The following is a 19,191-nucleotide window of genomic DNA, read 5'->3' on the forward strand; positions in this document are numbered from 1 at the left end:
TGTTCGTTTTAAGTTTTAATGCTGCTTCTTACTTTCACTAGAAAAAAAACTTTTCATGTTTATTTTTTCATTGTTTTTTTTTTAAACAATGTTAGAAAATCCTGCGCCCCCTCCATTGAAAGTCTCTTCCCCCATGAGAAGTTCTTCCATGGAAAAATCCTCCCCGGTAACCCTCCCCCTCAAATATCCCCCCACCCCCAAACCAAAAAAATCCCCCTGAAAACGTCTTTACACTTCTTAGTAACCATTACTATATGTACACACAGGTCAAAGATTGTAACTTGCAGCCCCTCCCACGGGGACTGCGGGGGAATAAGTCGTCCCCAAAGACATAGTTATTGGGTTTTTCGACTGTGGTGAATAAAATGGCTATCTCAGAATTTTGATACGGTGAATTTGGGGGAAAATGACCGTGGGAGGGGGCCTAGGTGCCCTCCAATTTTTTGGTCACTTAAACAGGGTATTAGAAATTATCATTTCCGTTAGAATGAGCCCTTTCGCGGCATTATGGGACCACTGAGTCGATACGATCACCCCTGGGGAAAAAAAAAACAAATAAACACGCATCCGTGATTTGTCTTCTGGCAAAAAATGCGAAATTCCACGTTTTTATAGATTGAGGCTTGAAACTTCCACAACAAGGCTCTCTGATACGCTGAATCTGATGTGTCATTTTTGTTAAGATCGTATGACTTTTAGGGGGTGTTTCCCCCTATTTTCTAAAATGAGGCAAATTTTTTCAGGCTCGTAACTTTTGATGGGTAAGACTAATCTTGATGAAACTTATATATTTAAAATCAGCATTAAAATGCCATTCTTTTGATATAACTATTGGTATCAAAATTCCATTTTTTTTTAGAGTTTTGGTTACTATTGAGCCTGGTCGCTCCTTACTACAGCTCGTTACCACGAACTGTTTAAAAATGTGGAATTTTGTGTTTTTTGTCAGAAGGCAGATCACGAATGCGTGTTTATTTGTTTGTTTTTTTTTTTTCAGGGGTAATCGTATCGACCCAGTGGTCCTAGAATATTGCAAGAGGGTTCATTCTAACGGAAATGAAAAGTTCTAGTGCCCTTTTTAATTGACCAAAAAATCGGAGGGCACCTAGGCCCCCGTCACCGGATCAAAATTCTGAGATAGCCATTTTATTCAGAGTAGTTGAAAATCCTTACAGCTATGCCTTTTGGGATGACCTACTCCCCCACAGTCCCCGTGGGAGGGGCTACAAGTTACTAACACTGACCAGTGCTTACATATAGTAATGGTTATTGGGAAGTGTACAGACGTTTTCTGGGGCGTTTCATTTGGTTGGGGGCAAGGGTTGAGAAGAGGGGGATATGTCGGGGGAACTTTTCATGGATGAATTTGTCATGGGGGAAGACAATTTCCATGAAGGGAGCGCAGGATTTTCTAGCATTATTTAAAAAAACAATGAAAAAATAAATATGACCAAGTTTTTCAACTGAAAGGAACAGAATATTCCTGTTATTATTTTCCTGTAAATATTAATTCCTGTAAATATTCCAGGATAATTTCTGTTAAAAGGAACAGAAATTATTACGCATATGAGGGGCTCTCTTCCTCCTAATACCTCGCTCTTTACCCTAAAGTATTTTTAGAAATTTTAACTATTTATTCTACGGCTTTTGTTATTCAGGGGTCATTCTTAAGAAACTGGGACAAAATTTAAGCTTTAGCGTGAAGAGTGAGGTACTGACGAGGGGGTGAACCCCCTCATATATGTAATAAAAATATGAGAATACAGACGTTTCTTTACGTAAGCTAATTTTTAAGTTGCGTATATCTTTAACTAATAAAATTTATTTTTACTAATAATTTTACTAATAAAAACATTCATAAAAAAATATAAGTTCTAGTTGCCTTTTTAAGTAACCAAAAAATCGGAGGGCAACTAGACCTCCATCCGCGCTTCTTCTTTTTCCTCAAGGTCATTCGATCAAAATTATGAGAAAACCATTTAGCCAAAAAAAATTAATACTCAAATTTCGTTTTAATTATTCATCTGCGGAGAGCATAAATCAAAACATGCATTGATTCGAAAACGTTCAGAAAATAAATTAAATAAAAACAAGTGTTTTTTAACTTAAAGTAAGGAGTGACATTAAAACATAAAACTAACAGAAATTACTTCAAAATGAAAGGGGCTGCTTCGTCATCAGCGCCCCGCTCTTCACGCTAAAGTCCGACTCTTTCTCTTAACTCTATTTTTAAAACAGTAAAAAACTTTAGCGTGAAGAGCGGGGCGTTCACGAGGAAGCAGTCCCTTTCATATACGAAGTAATTTCTGTTCGTTTTAAGTTTTAATGTCACTCCTTACTTTCAGTTATTTTTTTTTCCATTCAATTCGTAAGAAAACTTTGGTTTTCTGAGAATCCTCGAAGAAAGCTTTCAACTAAGTTTGGTGTTTAGTTTCGAATTAATCAACTGAGGCATTTTAATTAGCCTATTCCTAGGAAAAAACAATAAATTTTCAAATGCACTCTGTGCATGCCGTCCCAGTTTTATATACATGGGCATTTTGTATTTGCTCATTTTCTCTTCTCCCTTGGTCGGTAACCAAGCTTTGCAAGACCCAGCCAAATATATTACTATTCCTCGGCTGAAGCATCTCACCAAAGGAAGCTGTCTATCAAAACCTCTCACAAGACTTGATAATTGGTACTATTTGAAGTTTTGACAATCGACGGTCTCTAGAGAATTAAAAGACAGAAGGCTAACCTCACTTCAATTTTGAAGCTCGATGTTTTCAAGTTCACTTAATCACAGCCTTAATGCAAAGATTTATTGACGAGTGGGCGAACCTTCTCATATACGTAATAAAAACATACGAACATAGAAGTTTGTTACGTAAGCTAATTCATAAGTTACGTATATCTTTTACTAATGAAAACGTAAAAACTAAAAGTTCTAGTTGCCTTTTTAAGTACCCAAAAAATTGAAAAGCAACTGGACTTCCTTCCTCTCCTTTTTTCGCAAAATCATTCGATCAAAACTATGGGAAAGCCATTTAACCAAATAAATAAAAATGCAAATTTCGATTTAATTATTCATCTGCGGAGAGCCGAAATCAAAACATGGATTAACTAAAAAACGTTCAGAAATTAAATAAAAAAACAAGTTTTTTCAACTGGAAGTAAGGAGCGACATTAAAACTTAAAACGAACAGAAATTACCCCGTCTATGAAAGGGGCTGCTCCTTCTTCAACGCCCTGCTCTTTGCGCTAAAGTTTTTACTGTTTTCAAAAACTAGAGTTGAGAGAAAGAGTCAAACTTTAGCGTAAAGAGCAGGGCGTTGAAGAAGGAGCAGCCCCTTTCATATACGGGGTAATTTCTGTTCATTTTAAGTTTTAATGTCGCTCCTTACTAAACTTTAAAAAAAACTTGTTTCTTTTTATTTAGTTGCAAATAAAACCAGTACTGAATGAGACAATTTCTTTGGGTTTCTCATACAGTTTCTCGGGACTTCACAGTTTCAATGGCAATTATTGACAGTATGAAGAAAATGGTGCTTAGAGTAGTTTCTACAATTAATTGTTACTAAAAATGCTTCCTTATAAAACTTCAAAGAAAATAAAAGAGTCATATTAAAAGTAAGACTAGCAGAAATTAAGACTTAAAATTATTCAAGTTTTACCCTAGAAGAGTAAGCGTTCGTAAATTTTAGGACACCAATACACGTTTTTGCGGTTACTATGGAAAAGGATGAATCAAGCGGTGGCCGGCGTTTACCATCTGGCAATTAACCCCCCCCCCTAAAATACTCCCGTCGTAAAATACCCCCAGGGAAACACCCTCTGCGGAAAATACACCTACAGGAAATTTCATAATCGCGGAAAATACTCTTCCGGAAAATACTCATTAGAAAATACCCCTTCCGTGGAAAATGAGGCTTTTCAAATTTGAGAATTTTATTTGAATTTTTTTTTAATTTCCGTAAGGGAAAGAATTTTGGTACTTGCATTTTATGCGCCACTCACTCAAGTCTACGCTATGTAAAACCTCAGTACAAACGAGCTTCTTCGTTAGTTTCTTTCAGCTTAGCACGAGACAAGACAAAGAAAAGTGACAGAATATACGGGAAATGTATAATTTGGGCAATATATTTGCGCATAAGGGGGAGGGGATAAAGTTTTAAGTCAGAAACAATTGTTACTTCATAATATGCAGAATAATTGTACTTAACACATTTTGCATGCATACTCACTATACTTTAACCTCCTCCCCCCTAACTTGCAAATCTATAGCCCGAATTTGTTTCTAAAGTAACGGAAAAACTAAAGAAAAAACCGGTTTGTTCTTGAGTTTTACGCACAGCGTAAACTTAAGTGAGCGGCGCATAATACACAAATACCAAAATTTCTTCCCCCTACCAAATGAAAAAAAAAAAAAAAAAAATTCCCGAAATTTGGAAAGCCTTATTTTCCACGGGGGCAGGGGGTATTTTTTTGGGTGGGGGGTATTTACCGGGGTGTATTTTCTACAAGGGGAGCGTATTTTCCATGGGGAGAGGGTTATTTCCCGGGGGTAGTTTCCTCGTGGGCCATTTTCCGAGGCACAATTTTCGAAGAGGTATTTTCCACTGGGGGTCTTTCTCGGGGGTATTTTCCAGGGATAGTTTCTGCGGGGGAGTATTTTTTAGGGTTTTTTTCCAGGGTGAGTGTAAACGCCCAGAACAGCATTGCGTGAATCCACCTTTCTTATATGCTAATAGTATGATTAGTCAGTTCTTTTGCCGTGACCGGGATGTTATTATCTGAACAGGTTGGAGAGATATTGCGATGTAGTAGTAAAATTTACGAGAGCTTACCATCAGCTTTTTCACCTGTTCAGGAAAACTTTCTCTTTTTTTACTGTGTAATTACTATGCTTCTTTGAACTAGAAGGTCAGATCAGTTTTGTAATATTGTTTACAAGCTTCGTAGCAAATTTTGTCATGTATAGAATATGAAAATATGAATTGGGCTATTTTCTTTATTTGTCCCCGTTTCTGGGGAACAAATAGAAATGTCACAATGAACAACGGATTTACATCGATTCCATTTGAAGCAAAACTACTGAAAGAACCGTACCGACTGACGACAGTTGGGACTTAACGAGAAAAACAAGAGAGATATTACGGAAGAGCTGCTTGTGAGCGAAAAGAGAATTACAGGAGCCTGAATCCTCTGTTTTGATTAATAGCTGACTCTAGTGTTGTATCTTACTAAGCCATCAAAAATGGCTTATCAAATAACACCAACTACAATCAAGCAGTTCATGGTAACAAACTGTAAGTAAGATGCGACCCGGCTCAAGAGCAACCTAAACTCTAAAAAACGAAATTTTGATACCAATACATACATCAAAAGTATCAAAGTTTTACGCTGATTTTAAATATATAAGTTTCATAAAGGTTAGTTCTACCCATCAAAAGTTACAAGCCTGATGAAATTTTTAATTTTCAAAAAAAGTGGGAAACAACCCTAAAGTAATAGAATCATGATGAGAATCACACTATCAGATTTAGCGTAGTCGAGAACCCTATAACAGAAGTTTCAAGCTTTCATCTGCAAAAATGTGGAATCTTGTGTTTTTTCCAGAAGAAAGATCACGGATGAGGTTTTATTATTATTTTTTTTTGTATATTTTTCCAAGGGGTGATCTTATCAACCCAGTGGTCTTGAAATTTTGCAAGAGGGCTCATTCGAATGGAAATTTAAAGTTCTAGTGCCCTTTTTATGTGACCGAAAATTGGAGGACAACTAGCCCCCTCCCACGTTCATTTTTCCCAAAGTCATTGAATCAAAATTTTGAGATAGTTATTTTGTTCAGCATAGTCAAAATGTCTAATAACTGTGCCTTTGAGGATGACTTAATCCCCCCACAATCCCGGGGGGAAGGGCTGCGAGTTGTGAACTTTGCCATTGTTTACATATAATATTGGTTATTGGTGAGTATACAGACGTTTTCAGGGGTATTTTTCTGATGGGGGATCTGGGGAATTTGGTTACGTGAGAGAATCTTTCCATGGAGGAGTTTTTAATGGAAGAATAAAATTTTTGTGTTTCTTCAACTGAAAGTAAGGAGTAACATTAAAACTTAAAACGAACAGAATTTATTGCGTATATAAGGGGGTTCGTCCCTTCGTCAATGCCTCGCTCTCGACGTAAAAGTTTTTTTGTATTTTCAAAAAAGCTAGTTATTCTAATTAAACTGTCTTTGTGATTCAGGGGTCATTCTTAAAGAATTAGAACATAATTTGAACCCTACCGGAAAGAACGAGGTAATGACGAGGGGGTGAACACCCTCATAATACGTATATGGAGAAATTTAACCCCTCGTCAATACATCGCTCTTTACCCTAAAGTTCAAATTTTATTAAATAATGACCGATTTAAGCAATTATTTGTTTTTGTTTTTTTCTGGTCAATCTTACCATTTAACTCTATCTTAAGCAGCTTCATAACTATGATCTGCATGTGATAATAAACCAAAGATATTGTTCGTTTTCGGCTTTTCCTTGTTATTAAATAAAAAAAAAAAAAAAATTCCAACTGAAAGTAAGGAATAACATTAAAACTTAAAACGAAAATAAATTATTACGTATATCTTTAGAAAATCTTTTCTTTAATTCATTTTAGATATTTGAGAATTGCTCAACTACGCCTTACAAAATTAGTTCCGAAAATAGCGCCTATTTAAGTTACGTGGGGAATCTTTCCATGCGGAAACTTCTCATGAGGGGAGAAAATTTTCCATGGAGGGAGAGCCGGATTTCCTCACATTATTTAAAAAACGAACAGGAATTAAAAAAAAACAAGTTTTTTCAACTGAAAGTAAAAAAGCAACATTAAAACTTACAACGAACACAAAATATTACGTACATGAGGGGGTTGCCTCTCCTCAATAGCTCTCTTTTGTGCTATTTTTTTTTTTTTTTTTAAAGATGCTAAATTCTAATTAAACAGCCTTTCTACTATCCGTAAGTGTTATACAGCACTAAAAACAACGCACTTAGTATCACTGTTTAAGTAGAAAAACCATTTCTCTATTTAGAATCTATTTAAAAGTCATGTTACACCTAAGAATTTGTTTCAACTATTATGAAAAAAATTAATATTTAAACATTTTGATTGTAAGACCAATTCCAACTAGTAGGAACAATATGACTATCTAAAAAGGTTGATTGTACGACTTTGGGGAAAAATGGGTCTGGGAGAAGCCCCCTCCCATGTCCAATTTTTCTAAAAATAGCCCCCCAAGTGGGATTAGTTGCCCTCCTATATTTCAGGTCACTTAAAAATGGCCCTTGAAGTCTCAACTTCCGTTCAAATGCACTCTCTAATGATCTTCTATGACCATTATTTGGACAAGATCAACTCTAAAAAAAAAAAAACTTTGCATATTTATTTTTGCATTTTTTTGCAAATAATGCTAGAAAATCCCGCGCCCCTTCATTGAATGTCTCTTCCCCCATTGAAATATCTTCCCAAGTACCCCCCCAAATGTCCCTCCTAAACCCAAAAAATTCCCCTGAAAACGTCTGTACACTTCCCAGTAACCATTACTATATGTAAACACAGGTCAAAGTTTGTAACTTGCAGCCCATCCCACGGGGATTGCAGGGGAGAAATTCGTCTTTAAAGACACAGTTGTAAGGTTTTCGACTATGATGAATAAAATGGCTATCTCAGAATTTTGATTCGGTGACTTTTGGGAAAAATGGGTCTGGGAGGGGCCTAGGTGCCCTCCAATTTTTTTTGTCACTTAAAAAGGGCACTTAGACTGTTAATTTCCGTTAAAATGAGCCCTCTCGCGACATTATAGGACCACTCAGTTGATACGATCACCCCTGGAAAAAAAAAACAAAAAACAAAAAAACAAATAAACACGCATCTGTGATCTGTCTTATGGCAAAAATGTGAAATTCCACATTTTTATAGACAAGAGCTTGAAAATTCTATAATAAGGTTCTCTAATACGATGGTCAATCTGATGGTGTGATTTTCGTTAAGATTGTATGACTTTTAGGGGGTGTTCCCCCCTGTTTTCTAAAATGAGGCAAAATTTATGAGGCTCTTAACTTTCAATGGGTATAAATGATCTTGATTTCTCAGAATTTTGATCCGTTGACTTTGGGAAAATAATTAGCGTGGGGGGGCCTAGGTGCCCTCCAATTTTTTTGGTCACTTAAAAAGGGCACTATAACTTTTCATTTCCGTTAGAATGAGCCCTCTCTCAACATTCTAGGGCAACTGAGTCGATACGATCACCCCTGGGAAAAAAAAAAAAAAAAAAAAAACAACAAATAAACACGCATCCGCGATCTGCCTTCTGGCTAAAAATACAAAATTCCCCTTTTTTTAGATAAGAGCTTGAAACTTCTTCAGTAGGGTTCTTAGATATGTTGAATCTGATGGTGTGATTTTCGTTAAGATTCTGTGATTTTTAGGGGGTGTTTCCCCCTATTTTCTAAAATAACCAAAATTTTACGCAGGCTCGTAACTTTTGATGGATAAGACTAAACTTGATGAAAATTATATATTTAAAATCAGCATTAAAATGCAATTCTTTTGATGTAACTATTAGTATCAAAATTCCATTTTTTAGAATTTCGGTTACTATTAAGCCGGGTCGCTCCTTACTACAGTTCGTTACCACGAACTGTTTGAAAAAAATGGAGTAGATTCCTCTTAGATTTTACCTGACTGGGTGAATACCCAGTAAAAATTTCAAGAACTGTATTCATTGTCCGTTGTGTCCAAACTAAGGGTTTGCCCGGGTCAAAACTTGACGTTGTTTCACAAAATTAATCCCAAAGCAAGAGAAAATACCCATTCAGCCAACTAAAACTGATTTTTCTTTTATAAATACACTTTTCAGTTTAAATAGTTATAATTATATATATATATATATATATATATATATATATATATATATATATATATATATATATATATATATATATATATATATATATATATATATATATATATATATATATATATATATATATATATATATATATATATATATGGTTTAAATGATAATTAAATAATAAAATAACATATAACAATAATATCTCATAAAAAATAGTAGCCTAATATAATAATAATATAATGATAATAAAATTTGATGATAAAATATGTATAATAATATAAACAAAGAAAAATAAAGGTTTTGTTTAAGTTTCACCTGACTGGGTAAATACAATTGAAATTTCGCAAATGTATTCGCATTGATTTTACACCGGCTATTAGGAGATAAAATAAGCGGATCACTCTGCGGGGGGGGGGGAATTGCACTAAGCCTTGAAAAATGATAGAAACAATACAATTTTATAGCTTCCGAAAATCAGAAATTATGATTAATATAGAAAGAGGCAGAGAGGAGGGGTGGTATAATAAAGACTCTTGCTTTCCTTGATCCTGGGTAGGCTTTCTTAACTAGGCCTACAATACGGGTGCTGATGGGTAATATCTCCCATGTTTTTGCAGAAATGTTTCATGTGTCGCAAAAAAGATTCAATTCATATGCTTACCTACACTAAAAGAAGAGGTGACATTCCTTTTAAGAATTAAATAAAAAAAACAAGTTTTTTTAAATGAAAGTAAGCAGCGACATTAAAACTTAAAACGAACAGAGATTACTCCGTATATGAAAGCGGCTTTTCCTCCTCGACACCCCGCTCCTTACGCTAAAGTTTTTTATTGTTTTAAAAAGTAGAGTTGCGAGAAAGAATCAAACTTTAGCGCAAGGAGCGGGGTGTCGAGGAGGAAAAGCCCCTTTCATATACGGAGTAATCTCTGTTCGTTTTAAGTTTTAATGTCGCTCCTTACTTTCATTTAAAAAAACTTGTTTTTTTTTATTTAATCTCTGAAAGTTTTTGAATTAATGCATGTCTGATTTTGGCTCTCCGTACATAAATTATTAAAATGAAATTTGCATATTAATTCTTTTTTTGGCTAAATGGCTTTCTCTTAGTTTTGATCAGACGATTTTGAGAAATAAGGGTTGGGGAAGGAGGTCTAGTTTCCCTCCAATTTTTCGGTTACTTAAAAAGGCAACTAGATCTTTTAATTTTTAACGAACGTTTTTATTAGAAAAAAAATAGGTAACTTAAGAGTTAACTTACGTAACAAACTTTTATATTCTTATATTTTTGATTATATATATGAGGGGGTTGGTCCCCTCATTAATACCTCGCTCTTCACACTAAATCTTGTTTTATCCCAATTCTTTAAGAATGACCCCTGAATCAGAAAGGCCGTAGAATAAATAGTTGAAATTATTTAAAAAAATTTTAGCATAGAGAGCGAAGTTTTATCTCCTCCTAAATACCTCGCTCTTTATGCTAAAGTATTTTTAGAACCCCTCATATGCGTAATAATCTCTGTTCGTTTTAAGTTTTAATGCTTCTCCTTACTTTCAATTGAAAAAACTTTTTAATGTTTATATTTTCATTGTTTTTTTTTATAGTAATGCTAGAAAGTCCTGCGCCCTTTTCATTGAATTTCTCTTCCCCCATGAAATATTCCTCCAAGGAAAGATCATCCCATATAGCCCCCTCCCCTGAACCCTACACCCAAACCAAAAAAATCCCCCTGATAACGTCGGTACACTTCCCAGTAACCATTACTGTATGTAAACACTGGTCAAAGTTTGTAACTTGCAGCCTCTCCCCCAGGGACTGTGGGGGGTGAGTCATCCCCAAAAACATAGTTATTATGGTTTTCGACTATGCGGAACAAAATGGCTATCTCAAAATTTTGATCTGTTGAATTTGGGAAAAAAATGAGCGTGGGAGGGGGCCTAGGTGCCCTCCAATTTTTTTGGTCACTTAAAAAGGGCACTAGAACTTTTTATTTCCGTTAGAATGAGCCCTCTTGCAACACTCTAGGACCACGTGGTCGATACGATGACCCCTGGGGAAAAACAAAAAAAAAACAAATAAACACGCACCCGTGATTTGGCAAAAAATACGAAATTCCACATTTTTGTAGATAGGAGCTCGAAACGTCTACAGTAGGGTTCTCTGATACGCTGAATGCGATGGTGTGATTTTCGTTAAGATCCTATGACTCTTAGGGGGTGTTACCCCCTATTTTCCAAAATAAGGCAAATTTTCTCAGGCTCGTAACTTTTGATGACAAAGACTAAATTTGATGAAATTTATATATTTAAAATCAGTATAAAAATCCGATTCTTTTGATATATCTTTTAGCATCGAAATTCCGTCTTTTAGAGTTTCGTTTACTATTGAGCCGGGTCACTCCTTACTACAGTTCGTTACCACGAACTGTTTGATTAAGTAAAAAAACAAGTTTTTTCAACTGAAAGTAAGGAGTGACATCAAAACTTAAAACGCACAGAAAATTACTTCGTATATAATTACTTCCTCATCAACGCCCCGCTCTTTACGCTAAAGTTTGACTCTTTCTCTCAATTCTTCTTTCTAAAACAGTAAAAAACTTTAGCGTAAAGAGCGGGGCGTTGATGAGGAAGCAGCCTCTTTCATATACGAAGTAATTTCTGTGCGTTTTAAGTTTTGATGTCACTCCTTACTTTCAGTTGAAAAAACTTGTTTTTTTTATTTAGTTTCTGAACGTTTTTGAATCAATGCATGTTTTGATTTTGGCTCTCCGCAGAGGAATAATCAAAACGAAATTTGCATTTTTTTTTTTTTTTTTTTGGCTCAATGGCTTTCTCATAATTTTGATCGAATGATTTTGAGAAAAAAAGAGCGGGGGACGAAGCCTAGTTGCCCCCTGATTTTTGGGTTAATTAAAAAGGCAACTAGAACTTTTAATTTTTTACGAATCTTTTTATTGGTAAAAGATTTACGTAACTTATAAATTAGCTTACGTAAAGAACTTTTGTATTCTCATGTTTTTATTACATATATGAGGGGATTCGCCCCATCGTCAGTACCTCGCTCTTTACACTAAAGCTTAAATTTTATCCCAATTCACTAAGAATGACCCCCTGAATCACAAAAGCCGTAGAATAAGTAGTTGAAATTACCGAAAATACTTTAGCGTAAAGAGCGAAGCATTAGAAGGAGGTGAGTCCCTCATATGGGTAATAATTTCTGTTTGTTTTAAGTTTTATTGCTGTTCCTTACTTCCAGCTGAAAAAGCTTTTTCACTTTTATTTTTTAATTGTTTTTTTTTTTAATAATGCTAGTAAATCCTGCTCTCCCTTCATGGAAATTTTCTTCTCCCATTACAAATTCTCGAAGGAAAGTTCCCCCAGCATATACCCCTCTTCTCAACCCCTCCCCCAAACCAAAAAAATCCTCCTGAAAACGCCTGTATACTTCCCAATAACCATTACTATATGTAAGCACAGGTCAAAGTTTGTAACTTGTTGCCCCTCCCACGGGGACTGTGGGGGAGTAAGTCGTCCCCAAAGACATAGTTATAAGGTTTTTCGACTACGCTGAATAAAATGGCTATCTCAGAATTTTGATCCGTTGACTTTGGGAAAATAATTAGCGTGGGAGGGGGCCTAGGTGCCCTCCAATTTTTTTGGTCACTTAAAAAGGGCACTAGAACTTTTCATTTCCGTTAGAATGAGCCCTCTTGCAACATTCTAGGATAACTGGGTCGATACGATCACCCCTGGGAAAAAAAAAACAAAAAAAAAAACAAATAAACACGCATCCGTGATCTGCCTTCTGGAAAAAATGCAAAATTCCACATTTTTGTAGATAGGAGCTCGAAACTTCTACAGTAGGGTTCTCTGATACGCTGAATCTGATGGTGTGATTTTCGTTAAGATTCTATGACTTTTAGGGGGCGTTTCCCCTATTTTCTAAAATAACGCAAATTTTTTCAGGCTCGTAACTTTTGATGGGTAAGACTAAACTTGATGAAACTTATATATTTAAAACCAGCATTAAAATGCGATTCTTTTGATGTAGCTATCGGTATCAAAATTCCATTTTTTAGAGTTTTGGTTACTATTGAGCCGGGTCGCTCCTTACTACAGTTCGTTACCACGAACTGTTTGATATTTATTGGAAGAGATCTCTTAAAAAGAAACTCCATAGCCCAAAATTTGATTTTGGATTTTTTTTTTTTTCCTTAATGTCATAGCTAGTTGGGGCAAGGGGAATGGCTTTCCCTGGGTTCAGTTCCTGAGGGAGGCACTAAATTGAGGTACTTTTTAATTCTTCAGCAGTATGATCACCTCTGGGAGTGCTTCTCACTTGAGGGGGGATAGGGGTTGGTGACCGTTAAAGGCCTAAAAAGTACCTCAATAAATATTAAAATACATAAATATTGCTCAATTTTAAATAAAAAAATTGCTCAATTTTAGAGTAATATTTTCAAGCTTTCTATGAGAGGTGTTTTAAATGATCTAGATTTATAATTTATATGAACGTGGATTCAACATTTGACTTCTCTTGTTATGAAATAACAGGATTTGAATGCAGGATAAAGAGAGCGATATGGGTTCCGAGGGACATAACATCCCCTTATCTTTTTGTGGAAACAATCGCTCCTAATTTTAAACTTCAAATGTGACAAGGAGGGAACCTTAAGCGTGGAGAGGGTGTATTTGACTCATTTCTATTTGTTAAAGTTCTAGTTTTATTTTGAAAGTGATAAATGTAAATAAATATGTCAATATGCGAGGATTTCAAACAGTTTACAAAATATTAAGCCAAAAATCAGGTTTTGATTCCAATAAAGCAGTGAACAAAGAATAAAAGCAAAATAACACTTTAATTAAAAAAAATAATCCGAATATTTTGGTCTCACGTCCGGGAGCTTTCCTCAACGGAAAAAAAAACAAGAAGAGTGAAATAAAGTCGTATAAAAAACACTCATACAAGGAAACGACAACTAAACATACGAAGAGAAAGAAAAAATAATAGGAACAACCCACATAAGAACAACTCACACTATGGTGTAACATCAGTGCTAGTAGTTCGTCTATAATGTGAAATGTTCTTATTTATTTTTTTTATTTCTCTTTGTGTGTTTAGTTTTCGTTTTTCGTATTCTTCTTTAAAACTACATTTCACTATTTTTTCGTTCTTTTTGTTGGTTTTTTTTTTCGTTGGGAAAGGCTCCCGGACGAGGGGTCGAAATATTCAGATTTTTTTTAATTAGTGTTGTTTTGTTATTATTAACGCTTTGTTGAAATTGAAACCCTTTTTTTTGGCTTAATTTCTCGTAAATGGAAAAGCAGGGTGGTCTCAAAAATTATTTTAAAAAAGTTTGTGGTAACAAATTAGAAATAAAGAGTGACACGGCTCAATAGTAAAACTCTAAGAAACGGAATTTGGATATTAATAAATACATCAAAAGAATCAGCTTATTATGCTGATTCCAAATATATAAGATTCATTAAGCTCAATCTAAGAGCAAAAAAATCTTAATGAATATCACCTCATCAGATTCAACGTATCAGAAATCCTTTTCATAGAGTCTTCAAGCTCCTATCTGCTAAAATGTGGAATTTTGTATTTTATTTTGTCAGAAGGAAAATTACAGATGCGTGTTTATTTGATTGATGGTATTTCTTCCACAGGAGTGATTGTATCAAACCAATAGTCTTAGAACATCGGGAGACTGTTCCTTTGAATGGAAATTAAAAGTATAAGTGCTATTTTTAAGTGACCAAAAGGATTAGAGGGCAAATGGCCCCCTTCTCACTCTTCTTTTTTCCCAAAAAGCATCTGATGCAATTTTGAGGGAATTCCCGGGGGTGAACTTTCCTGGGAAATTTTTCCAATGGAAAACTTGACAGAATTCCTGTGAAAAATTCTTTTAAATTGTTTTACTTTTTTTGCTTACCTCAATTTTGCACATGGAGGTGTTCTGGAGAAATTTTCTAGGGGGAATTTCAGCGTGTTTGGATTTCTAGAAAATAATTTCCACTGAAGGGAGAACTTTCGGAGTCAATAGAAAGAAAAATTAGAACTTGAATTATTTTTCAAATGAAAGTTTTCAAAGGAAAATTTTTCAGGCTGAATCTTCCGCAAGAAATTTTACGGGGGGGGGGGTGTTTAGCAAGAATGAATTTGTTTGGAAAGAATTGCAAGTGGGGGGCTATTTTACTTGGGAGAAATTTTCAAAAGAGGAGTTTCTCGTGAGGGAAAGGAGTTTTTCTTGGAGCTTCAATCAGTTTTACGGGTATTTTTTAGAAAAAGATCAGAAATTAAATAAAAGAAAACAAGTTTCTTCAACCATAAGTATAGAACGACATTAAAACTCAAAAGGGAAGAACATAAATTTTTCCGTCTGTGAACGGTTATTCACCTCCTCAATACCTTGCTCTTTACGCTAAAGTTTGACTCTTTGTCAATTTTTTTTAAGAGCGACTCCTAAAACAAAAGAGTCGTTATAATTAGAAAACAGAACTTTTTAAAGAAGCTAAAAACATCAGCGTGAAGATTAAAGCATTTAGGAGGGTAAAACCCCTTCGTATACAGAGTAATTTCACTTCGTTCGTTTTGAATTTTACTGTTGCTCCTTATTTTCAGTTAAAAACTGTTTTTTCTATTTAATTCTATTTAAAATAAATATAATTTAACATGTAAAAATAAGTGTTGGAAACAAAAAGCTACACTAAAAATAAAAAGAACAGATATAACCTATTTTGGGGGGGGGCTGAACTCTTCCCAAAACCTTATCGTGGTTACCAACCCCAAATTGGCTGAATTCTGGCTTTATCGCTACAAAATATTAAAAATAAAACAAGCCAATATAATAGGATATAAAATCATCAAAATGTCAAAAAGCTTATAAAAAAAGAAAGTAATTTTTTAGTGGAAAATTTCATTGGGGTGAGAAGGGGGATTTTTTAAGCAGAACGAGAGAGGCAAGTCGATGGGAGAAAAATTGACAAAGCAAAATGGAATTTATCCTGGAGTTATGGAGGACATTATAGGTGAAACCCTAATTGATGCATATTAGCTTTAAACATTATTTTTTCAGGTCTAGTATATTGGAAGGCAGTACAAAATACTTTGAATTACCAAATAGCTATATTTGTTGCACTCAAAACCCGTTTCAGTGAAGCATTAGTAAAAGGGCAGTATTAAAAAATTGTGCATTCAGCACAATCCCGTTACATGCAGGTGAGCTTCAGCTAAATCCAAGTTTAATGTTGCTCTTTAATTCGTTATTAAATAATAAAACAATTTTTTTTTAAATTAAAGTAAGGAGCGACATTAAAACTTAAAACGAACAAAAATTATTTCGTATATGAAAGGGGCTGCTTCCTCATCAACGCCCCGCTTTTTACGCTAAGGTTTGACTCTTTTTCTCAATTCCTCTTTTTAAAACAGTAAAAAACTATCGTAAAGAGCGGGCGATGATGAGGAAACAACCCCTTTCATATACGAAGTAATTTCTGTTCGTTTTAAGTTTAATGTCGCTCCTTACTTTCATTTAAAAAAACGTATTTTTTATCCAATTTCTGAACGTTTTTGAATCAATGCACATTTCGATTTTGGCTCTCCGCAGAGGAATAATTAAAATGAAATTTGCATATATATTTTTTTGGGCTAAATGGCTTTTTCATAATTTTGATCGAATGATTTTGAGAAAAAAAGAGCGGAGGAGTAAGCCTAGTTGCCCTCCGATTTTATGGTCAATTAAAAAGGCAACTAAAACTTTTAAGTTTTTAAGAATCTTTTTATTAGTAAAAGATATACGTAGCTTATAAATTAGCTTACGTAAAGAACTTTTGTATCCTCATGTTTTTATTACATATATGAGGGGGTTCGCCCCCTCTTCAGTACCTTTCTCTTTACACTAAAGCTTAAATTTTGTCCCAATTCATGAAGAATGACCCCTGAATCAAAAAAGCCATAGAATAAATAGTTGAAATTACAAAAACTACTTTAGCGTAAAGAGCGAGGTATTAGGAGGAGGTGAGCCCCTCATATGGTTAATAATTTCTGTTCGTTTTAATTTTTAATACTGCTCCTTACTTGCAGTTGAAAAAAACTTTTCGTATTTATTCTTTCATTTTTTTTTTAAATAATCCTAGAAAATCCTGCGCTCCCTTCATGGAAATTTTCTTCCCCCATGAGAAATTCCTCGATGGAAAGTTTCCCCGGAATATCCCCCTCTTCTAAGCCCCTCCCCCAACCAAAACTCCTTCTGAAAACGCCTGTACATTTTCCAATAACCGTTACTATATGTAAGCCCTGGTCAAAGTTTGTAACTTGTAGCCCCTCCCGCGGGGACTGTGGAGGAGTAAGTCGACATCAAAGACATAGTTATAAGGTTTTTCGACTACGCTAAATAAAATGGCTATCTCAGAATTTTGATCCGTTGACTTTGAAAAAATAATTAGCGTGGGAGGTGGCCTAGGTGCCCTCTAATATTTTTGGTCACTTTAAAAGGGCAATAGAACTTTTTATTTCCGTTAGAATGAGCCCTCTAGAACAACATTCTAGGACAACTGGGTCGATACGATCACCCCTGGAAAAAAAAAAATAAATAAAAAAAAATAAACACGCGTCCGTAATCTGCCTTCTAACAAAAAATACAAAATTCCACATTTTTGTAGATAGGAGCTTGAAACTTCTACAGTAGGATTCTCTGATACGTTGAATCTGATGGTGTGATTTTCGTTAAGGTTGTATGACTTTTATGGTGTGTTTCCCCCTATTTTCCAAAATAACGCAAATTTTCTCAGGCTCCTAACTTTTGATGGGTAGAACTAAACTTGATGAAACTTATATATTTAAAATCAGCACTAAAATACAATTCTTTTGATGTGGCTGTTGGTATCAAAATTCCATTTTTTTTAGTTTTGGTTACTATTGAGCCGGGTCGCTCCTTACTACAGTTCGTTACCACGAACTGTTTGAAAAATATTGCATTTTTTAAAAGTTTAACTCAAGCCAATAACCGGTTATCCAAAATAAAAAGTGAGGAAATTTTTTATTCTTAAATGCTGTTCTTAGCTTACGATTCAAGAACGTACAGTGAAAACTCATCTATGATCAGAAAGTTAAAAATAAATCGCAAGACCTTGAAATGAAATTAAGGATATTAAAAACGGAATCTCCTCGCCTCAGTTGGTAAAGTGGAAATACATTATATTTGTGTAGCCTTATACTTATGTATATATTTATATATGTATTTCTTTTTCATTATTCACTGCTTTGTTGGAATTAAAACCCATTTTTTGGCACAATATTTTGTGAACTGTTTGAAATCCTCGTATATTGACATATTTATTGTATTTTTATCACTTTCATAGTAAAACTAGAATTTTAACAAATGAAAATGAATAAAACACACCCTCGAAACTTTAGGTTCACTCCTTGTCACATTCGAGATTTAAAATTGGGAACGATTGTTTCAATAATAAGATAGGGCGTTTTTGTTCCCTCGGCATTATATACGTTATATGTATGTGTATCTTTAACATTAGAAAACAATAGTTGAATTTTTGATGAAAAAAAATTTTTGGAAAAACCACGTGCATGAAAAGTTTAAGGAAGTATAGCTCACCTTCGAAGATTCAAATGCCTTCGCTAATTAACAGATTTTCCATTTTAAAATTATAGCGGGGGAAAAACATTGATAAATATAACTAGTAGTTCAGCAAGCAACAAATTACATTCTTTTTTTAATCTTATTGAATCTGTTCGGTTTAACCGTTCAACCCTTAGTCCCTACTCAGAATTTGCATTCAAAGTGCTAAAATAAACTTAAGGTAATGCCTCTAAATACTGGTTTTCCTAAGGAATTTTTTAAGTATTCTCTGGGCTCGCCTAGGGACCGCCAGTCAGCACCCTTCCCCCCCATAATTATTTTTTGAGTGTGCCACTGTTTGTTTTTGCGTTTCAACGTCCCAACACTGGCGAAAATGCAGTAGGGACGTTCTTACTCTGAAACGGACAAAAGAAAAATCTTTGGTAAATCTGGTTTTCCGGAGTATCTGACACTAATTTAGGTCAAGGGGCAAAATAGGGTCCAAATTTCTAATTTGGTGTCCTCGGTAGTTTAAGCTTTTGACAATTAAAAAATAAGTCTTTGAGTGTAGATTTTCAAATCTACACCATGAATAATGCCAATATTAAGTGACTACATTCACCGACATAATTGGAATATACAACGCAATATAAAGCTTATTGTTGAGTAATATGAACTATTACTGACAACATGAAGCTTGAGGATTTACGCTAAATTTCTTCATTAGCCCAATCC

General features: G+C 34.6%; 1 protein-coding gene across 2 annotated transcripts in view; it reads right to left on the reverse strand.

Moving 5' to 3' along the window:
* Nucleotides 1-19,191, reverse strand: part of LOC136028844 (sodium-independent sulfate anion transporter-like) — a 96,218-nt gene that overhangs the window by 68,282 nt on the left and 8,745 nt on the right. The window lies entirely within an intron of this gene.

The sequence above is a fragment of the Artemia franciscana genome, chromosome 7, assembly GCF_032884065.1.
Source record: "Artemia franciscana chromosome 7, ASM3288406v1, whole genome shotgun sequence".
NCBI classification, from domain to species: Eukaryota; Metazoa; Arthropoda; class Branchiopoda; order Anostraca; family Artemiidae; genus Artemia; species Artemia franciscana.